Raw genomic sequence first — 9597 nt, forward strand, 5'->3', positions numbered from 1 at the left:
GTCATCAACTCATCAGTCTCATCACTCATGATCTATTATTAGGTAGGTATGAATTGCATGAAAACAGCCCGTTTCATGCCCGTGGAAAATTGCTTTTTTGCATATAAAATGCGATGAATGATAATGAATTTCTAGCCTAGTTAGGTAAAAATTTCATAATGTTAGCTTGGTACTATAGAAGATGCTGAAAATAAGACACTGAGGAAGTTTGAAGTAAAATACTTTTATAAGGAACACAAACTATTCAAAAAGGAATCTAATAACAAACAGAAATCCTTAAAAGTTATTCTTGTTTTTTTCTGCCATCTTGAATGAATGAATGAATGAATCGAGTGACCGGCCAGTCAATGCGAATCACAGACAATATAGAAACTAAATGAACTAAAGAACAACTCCTAGAGTAATCCGGCCAGACCTATGATGAAATAAGTAGCTTGATATTAGTAAAGAATAGCATTGGTAAATTTAAACGCTAACAGTCGGCCGTCCTGTTATTGGGAATGTCCCCATTCCCTGTCGGCCATTCGAACGCTAACTAACAAGTTCTAAATTTATGTTAACAAACTGAATGAATTAGCAAAATTAATAAAGTTATTATATCTATGCGGTGATATTAAATGCACTTAGCAATTATAATTAAAAACAAAACTCAAAGAGACTATAAGTAATTAGTAAACCATATTCCGGCTGTTCGTATTGATGTACTTAATGTTGGTCTGACGCTGGTCTGCTACGCGGCAACGTTGCTAGGTGAATTTTTGGTCGGCTACACTGTATGTTCATTGTTCCTCAGAATCTGAAATAGGTACACAAATTATATATTAATAGTTTTTTTTTTTGTTTATTGTTCTACTGCTGGACAGTGGCCTCCTTATTAGTCTTCTACTGCTGGACAATGGCCTCCTTATTAGTGTTCTACTGCTGGACAATGGCCTCGGAGCAGAATAAGTCAAATTAATTCGTACGAGTAGGTACATTAAATAGTGATTATTTGAATATTGATATGATTTTGTTTCTGTGATATAATTTTAAAATTTAAACATAATCTTTATTTATTTTGAGTAACATTAAAGTGAAAGAAAGTATTATTATACTTAATAAGAGTATTATAAGAAATATAGGCTCAGTTTACATATAAAATGTCACTAGTATTGTGGGCACCGCTTGTGCTTCGGCATACCAGTCACAACCCAGTGTGAGTACCGCTTGCACATCGGCATACCAACCACATATACTCGGACAACATACTTACTCTTTATCAGATAAATAGTATAGTGGGTACCGCTTGTGCTTCGGCATACCATTCACAACCCAGTGTGAGCACCGCTTGCACTTCGGCATACCAGCCACTATATACTAATTATCATTAGGTGAGCACCGCTTGTGCTTCGGCATACCATTCACAACCCTGTGTGAGCACCGCTTGCACTTCGGCATACCATTCACCTTTTATTATAACAATATTAAAGTGTGTGTATTATCATTCAGTGAGTACCGCTTGTGCTTCGGCATACCAATCACATCCTTGTGTGAGCACCGCTTGCACTTCAGCATACCGTTCAACTTCATTTATCGGAACAATACTGTTCGGTCATCCATTCTCATAATATATTTATAATGCAGGTATCTTAGTATCAAAATATATTCCAATTCTTCTATTTTATATATAATATTCTTGTATTTTTATATTTAAATCATCATTTATTATAATAACAACAGTGTGTTAAACATTTTGATTTATTAGGACAATACTGTTCAGACAGCCATTCTCATAATATATGTATATAAAATGTAAGTTTCTTTCCATGTTCTCATAATGTATTCAAATTCTAATATTCTTGTGTCTTCATATTGAATCAACATTTTCTTTGTAATTTTATTAAAGTGTGTTAACCATCTTGATTTAATAGAGCTTTAGACAGCCATTCTCTTAATATTCCAATACATTCTTGTATTATGTGTATAAAATGTAAGTATTTTCTTTCCATATTCTCATAATGTAGGTATTCCAATCCTTTCATTTTATGTCTTATATTCTTGTGTCTCCATATTAAATCAGCCTTTTCTTTGTAATTATATTAAAGTGTTTTAACGATCTTGATTTAATAGATCAATACTGACCAGTCAGCCATTCTCATTATGTAGATTTTTATATGCATATTCTCATTTTATGATTATTCCAATTATATCTTCATATTTAAATCATCGTTTTCTTTATCATCATCATATTCATCATACAATATGTAAATATTCCTATCCTAAAACAAGAACAGGAATTAGAGTAGGAAAGTGAGAAATAAATTGCATATTAGTCGCAAGTAATGAGTTACATCCACAGCTTAATAATGTACCTAGTTAAGTACGGTATAATATTATATTATGTACTTTTTATCATAAATCGTTCTTATTACTTTTATCTATTTACAGGAAAATTAACAAATATTTTGAAATAATGATAGTTAGCCAATTACAAGTTTTCAATTGCTTGAGACACGGACAAAAAGTTAAGTGTTACGGTGGCCACGAATTAATTATGAATTATTCATATATAAATTAGTTGATGTAATGACATTCCTATTATATTGTAACATGATTACATTATAATTAGTTAAAGTTTCGTGGAATTTTATATTAATTATTTTAAATTGACTGAATCTTAAGTATTAAATTTTCTATCAAATGAATATAATATAATTAGAGTTAGTATGCATATGAGTTGTAAAATCAACAGTATAAAGATTTCAATTATCAGTTTTAACTATGAAGTTCTCAGTAAGTAGTTACATAACATGAAAATATTTGTGAATATTACATGGTGCATGGTAATAATTAGCGTACCATGAGAAGAGTTTACAATCAAGCATTCAGTAAGTAAATAAACACATATAAGTAGGTAAAAATATGTAGAGGTAAATACAAGTAGGTACTTATAGCTACCTTTAATTAACAGCCTTTTCAGTGTCGGCATAATTAAAGCTAGAAAATACTTAGATACCAATGGTACCTCAAGATACAGACCAAGCTTAGTTTGGTGACCGCTATCGCTACTGTATACTATTTTTTTTTATATGTGCAATATATGGATTAAATATCCTACCTCATTATAAATTTCATCGATGTCAGCATATTCAAAGAAAGTATAGTGCATTAATTTAACCTACTATTTTTATTTTATATAAGTACAATAAAGACTTCTAAAAACATTTCTTTATAAGTACTTCATAGTTTTTTTTTGTTTCCGTCATTGTCTTCAGATTGATCTAGAGTATTTCATTCACCTTGTTATGAATAGTGGAGGACTGTTAGGTTAATTGTATTTGAAAGTAGGTTTCATCACATCATTTCTACATTTTTATGTAAAGGGTGTTTATTTTTTTTAATTTTTGTTTTATTGAATTGTTATCATTTATATATGATAAGCCCAATGGAATGAAATTTGTATGTAGGTACTATGTCAACCTCGCCTTATTATGAGTTTTGAATATAGAATATTTGATTATATATAGAATAATGTCACTTTGTTTGACTTCTCCTTTTGTAGGTAAAGCCAGCAAAGTAAGATCATGTATAATTAATTCTGAACCTCTACGTCAGCTAGCCAGCGGCCTCAAAAATAAACTATATATTTGAAATGTAGGAAATAAAATAGATTTGAAATATTTTGTCATTACTGCTCTCTGCGCACGCCCAAATAGTATGAGATGGGTTCTTGGCAGTTCCTACAGGGATATTTAAAGTAACTGATGTGATGACTGACTGTGCAAGAGCTTTACAGTCTATTTTTAAAGTCCTGAACGGAAATTGATCTGAACTAATTGTAAAATACCGTATTAAATTGATCATTACCTTCATCTAAGCACCAATCCGTTAAAAGATATAGTCAATTGCTATTTTAATTCCTAATATAATTAACTGTAACTATTCAAGAGGCAATGACATAAAGTCTTCACAAATTTGCACTCTTTACTTCCGTGACTATAGTTAGACTGTGTATGTAATCAGTAGTGGTGTTCCTTATTTAAATAAATTAATAACTAAATAAATAGTACATATAGTATAGTTTTTATTTATATCTGTGTTGTTGACGTTATGTGATTCACACCAAGGTAGAGACTTAGGTATAAAGCTTCCACTATGTTTTTGTTTTTATGACGCTTCCTTATGTCTGGTAAGTAAAGTTAGTTTTCCTTTGTAGTCATCAAAATGTATGGGATTTCAACTGTCCAAAAACCAATAATATAATGGACAGAGTATAATTGAAATTTTCACACTGTAGTTTGAGTTTTAAAATTCACAAAATGTAAGCACTTTTAGATTGAAATCAATGTGAGACTGAGCATTGCTATGTATGGAAGCTGGTCAGTAGTTAGTTTTATTTATATTTTAGTATTAACAAGTTATGGAAAAACCAATAAAGAAGAGAGAGAATATTCCAGGTTCCGCAATTTGTTTGTTGTTAGACATTTGTAAGATAGTATTATGATAATGCATGGGATATAATCCTGTTTAAGTTAATCTAATAAAGATGAAGGGTTTTGCTAAGTCAAGGAATACAAATATTGTTTTCTAAAATTGTTTATAATCATAATATAAATTATTATATTTTATATATATATTTATATTTAGTATCCATCCATCCATGTACCCGTGCAGATACATCAGCTGTCCGACACCCATAACACAGGTTCTGCCTAGCTTGGGGTCGGATGGCCGTGTGTGAGATGTCCCCACATATTATTATTATCATTGCAACTATGTTGGTGTTACATTAGTTATAATTCTAAGTAAGTACATATAATTTCCTAATAATGTTTTGGTAGAGATGGCTACAATTGGAGGAGGCCTTCACCCAATAAAGGGGTTCCTGCAAGCTGCATGAATAGAATTAAGAAATGTTTTTTTAAAAATAAATTACGCATAAAAAGAAATTCAATTCAATACCATTAAATTTAATATATGTAATGTGAATGTATTCAAGTAAATTTTATAGAAAATTTATTTTAATTGATTTGTAAGTAAGTATAGAAAATTTATTGTAAGTGTATTTAAATTCATAATTAATTATAACTACTACTTTATGTGTGATAGATTGTTTGTCGGCATGCACGAAATAAAAGGCTTTTTTATTTATTTATTTATTTACATATAATTTCCATTATCATAGTCTCCGATACGAGATAACAACTTTTCCTTAAATCTCAACCAAGCGGTAGGTACTTAAAAATACAAAATATAACACTTTATGAACATTAAAGTTGTAATATACCTATGGTTATTTATATTTATTTAGCAGATCATGAATAAAGTATTCAAAACTTAGGCATCTAGTGGTATTTACCAACAGAATAATAACATGTATTTATACTTAATGTTCTTAGACTACGGAAATAATGTTATCAGATTTAAAAGTTGTCTGAGACGTCCAGCCTTCTTAAAGGTGTTGGAAAAGACCCATATTGAAGCTAATATGGATAATAATATGTCATAAAATGGGTGATTGCATGTACATTCACTCTCACTCAGCACAAAAGGTAAACAATCTTTGTGTGTCCTTTTTAATAAAAATACAATTAAACTAATTAACTAAAGCCAAAATACTTACTTTTCCATCTTTATACATATATGAAGTTGCATTGTTTGTAAAACAAATCCAAATCTGTTTGTCAAAGTCTCCCAGATTCTTAAAAGGTTAATAAGGTAGTTCACAATATATTAATAACGTAAGTTTTCCGTCGTAAAAACAGCATTGATGAAGAAAAAAACATATTGTGTATGAGTCCAAAATTAGTTTCAATAAAATTCCCAATTAGGTACTGTGGAAGTCCACAGTTTATGTTATGATTTGTTTCAAAAGGAATTATATGAATTACTAGTAGGAAAATGCTCATTATTATACATAAATATTATTTGACTGATGATACACTATGACATTATAAAATTAATAATGTTATTCAACATTGATATTTATTAATTGAGGCATTATTGTACTTGTATTAACACAATTTATTAAGTAATTATTTATTGTACCTAATGTTTTAATTATGGAGATAGCAGAGAGATCTCAATATTGTGCTGAACACCTGTTATTCATACATTAAAGAATTGAATAAATGGTTTAATTACGAAATCATTCATTCTATGCATTTCATGTGTATTTATGTTTCATTTCATAAATTAGTTTTTAAATTAATTCAAGTAAAAAGACACTCCAAGGCCGCTCAAGATCCGCGCCAAGCAAGAAAAAATACATTATACGTCTTGGATTTTGCGGATATTACTAATAGTATTAATTAATACTTCTGATTTGACCTGCCTGTTGCGACGTGAATATCTATGGATTACACAGAATAGACTGTGCTATTTGATCCTTTTGGACATTTTTTATATCCTGACTTGTTTAAAATACAGGTACGTACTTACTATCCACAATAATATTCTGACGCAAGAAAGTTAGTAATGTAATGCTAAACCTTTACAATAATAAATGAATGTAACATTAAAATGCAATACAGGTTTGCAGGTCATGATTAAATAGGTACTAAATGGTAATTTAATGTTCTCGACTAATCTCTGTATTTGACTTTCATATAGATTACTTATATTATTAGGACATCCTTATCTTTCCTCTTAAAAGTATTTCCTAAAGAAAGAAGTTCAACAAAATTTTACAGTTTGCGAGCCAGGTCGAACGGCCTGGGTGGTATGATAACTAATAGGTATATTGGAGTATTGTTTATCTATTGTCTCAATGGTGAGGCATTCAATGTATAGTTTTAATTCATATGTTGTATTTTTTGTTTTATCATGTATTCGAAAATAAGAAAACAAATGACAGAAAATAATGTAAGCATGCGGGTAAAATAAAATTATATATCTAAGAAGTTCTAAAATAGATGATGCATGCACCTTCACTAAGGCACCAATAAAAGCATACACGCACACATAACATTTTCGTCAACAGATAGCATACAGAAGAAAAATCAAACGCTCTTACGTACGTGTCCAACTCCAGCTGATGGAATAGAGAGAAAACTTCGCCACAGATTATGGATTTTGCATTTGTATCACTTTCTGAGTCTTTTCTTAGCCATGAAAACTCATTTTCCCAAAGTTGTGTGTACTTCTGTGTCCTTTTTCTTCGTCAAAACTTTTCAATTTTTAGATGGGTGCTTGCGTTATTATTATCAGTAAGGATGCTTGATCGGCGTTATCATGTTTATCAATCACGTCATAACGAATGGATAAAAGTATTCCAAACAAACAAAATCAAAGTCACAAACAAAACAAAACCAATGACCAAAGAAAAAAAAGAGGACCTGCCCTATCCACGAAAATTACAATACAACATTGCGACCGGTCGCCATGTTGATTGACATCCAAACACAAGGTACTTCAGCTGTCAAACAATTTGTTTGTTTACATTTTTCAAGAAGCAAGCCGCCATTTTAATTGAAACCAAAGCGCGTTTTTTTCGTGGATAGGGCATGTCCTCTTTTTTTTTTTGGTCATTGAACAAAACAAACCTCAAAAACTTCTCAAAATAACTTGTCACATGTGACATTTGACGTTTGTAATGACATTAGTGGCTGCGTTCAAGATCGTCCAAAGTAAATAGTCGACTTTTCTTTTTTTTTTTTTTGGTTTTGATTATGTGTTTTTGCCTAATTATATGAATAGTAAAAATGTGTAAAAAAAAGTGTATTTTAGCGTACTCTATTAGTGTTATAGATAGATAGATTATAGAGCACGCTTAAATGATATAGAGTAATAGAGTACAATACTCTAAAGGACGGTTGGCATTCCATGGTGGATATTACATCGCAATATTAAGTTTTTTTTTTTTTTGGGTCTTTACATAGCCCAGTCAGTGTCTATAAAACGGTTTCGTCAGTTCATGCTAAAATTCAGTTATTACTTGATCAATTGAATCGAAGACGCAAATAAACTTTTTGATTATTAATTATTGATTGACTTGCTACAGTTGCTACTGCTAATTCACAATAATGGGAGGAATTGCGAATTCTCCATTTTGCATTTAGGCCTAATACGCACGCGATATTTCAAATAAAGTACTGCAGCATTCACTGTTGCTGTTTGCAAGACAACGATTTTAATACATAACTACCTTATAAAGCTGTGTTTTGCACTTTTCGATATTGAAATTAATCACAATGATAAAATTTTCGCCGAATATAGCGTGATGATCGCGTTTTTACCTTTTATAACCTTATTTGGAATTTACGTGATATTAATTTCTTAAGATAGTGGTTAATGATACGTAAATTAATTTTCAGTGATCATAGAAACTGCATATAGTTATATAGATAACAATTTTCATAACTAAGCACAGAAATAAAGTCACTTACCGGTGGGCGTAGACTTACTCATCTCAATTCTGAAATGTTAGCTTGGTACTATAGAAGATGCTGAAAATAAGACACTGAGGAAGTTTGAAGTAAAATACTTTTATAAGGAACACAAACTATTCAAAAAGGAATCTAATAACAAACAGAAATCCTTAAAAGTTATTCTTGTTTTTTTCTGCCATCTTGAATGAATGAATGAATGAATCGAGTGACCGGCCAGTCAATGCGAATCACAGACAATATAGAAACTAAATGAACTAAAGAACAACTCCTAGAGTAATCCGGCCAGACCTATGATGAAATAAGTAGCTTGATATTAGTAAAGAATAGCATTGGTAAATTTAAACGCTAACAATAGATAACAAAAAATTGAGCCTTTTTCGATTAGTTAGTCTAGGTTACTTAATTTTTTTTATAATTTAAGACTTTTTTGTTTTGCTTTATTAATTAGGTACTTAGGTACTTACCTAATTTATGAAGTTTGTTAAAGGGATTTCATTTCATCCTTATATTATTGACTCTTGAATCTTGATCAATGCAATAAAAAGTACCTACTTACTGGATGCAACTTCACCGATCATCTAAGCTGAAAAGAAGATAAAAATAGCTTTCCTATCAAGTACCTAACCTACACACCAATATAAGTATGTGTAAGTACATGTAAGTACATCAATACTAAGTGCCGATTTCTACATGATCGGTTAGAGCATAACCAGGTATTAGTGGTTGACTTTTGACACATCTGTCAAGAATTTTATATGGATATGACGTATAATTGATAAACAATCCCTGGTCGGTTAGATAACCGACTATGGAGAAATTGGCACTAAATATCAGATTACTAACAAAGCCTAGTGAAATGCGATTCAGTTGTTATTATAAAGAGCTTGTCACATATCAGGCGGAGGGTATGTTTCATGCACCGCTAGCTGCCTCACTAGTGATGGGATAGTGGGAGGGAAAGCTATCGATAGTTTAGTGTACACACTAAACTTATTTGCAACCAAAAACATAGAAATACAAAAAAGTATAACTACTTAAAAACTAAAACAATAAAAAAGGCGGCATGATTGTTTAAGTGCTTTTTAAGTATTTATATAATGACTGTGTGTTTGTTACCTCCGAACTTCAGGGGAGGGGCTTTTAAATGTGATCTCTTATTTAAAACATGCTCGATTTAAACGTTAATTCTATCAGCCTATAGAAAGGTAAGTACTTACATTGGTTGTTT

The 9597-nt window shown here is 30.7% G+C and overlaps 1 long non-coding RNA gene across 1 annotated transcript; it reads right to left on the reverse strand.

The window, feature by feature from the left end:
- Window positions 1-203: 203 nt before the first annotated feature.
- LOC119694269 lies at window positions 204-7185 on the reverse strand. Its single transcript, XR_007268257.1, has 3 exons — window positions 6999-7185; window positions 1253-2258; window positions 204-796 (listed from the first exon to the last, which is right to left on the reverse strand). It is a non-coding gene; the product is annotated as an uncharacterized LOC119694269 (long non-coding RNA).
- Between the last annotated feature and the right edge of the window lie 2412 nt (window positions 7186-9597).

Source organism: Plutella xylostella, chromosome 2 (genome assembly GCF_932276165.1).
Source record: "Plutella xylostella chromosome 2, ilPluXylo3.1, whole genome shotgun sequence".
Classification (NCBI taxonomy): Eukaryota; Metazoa; Arthropoda; class Insecta; order Lepidoptera; family Plutellidae; genus Plutella; species Plutella xylostella.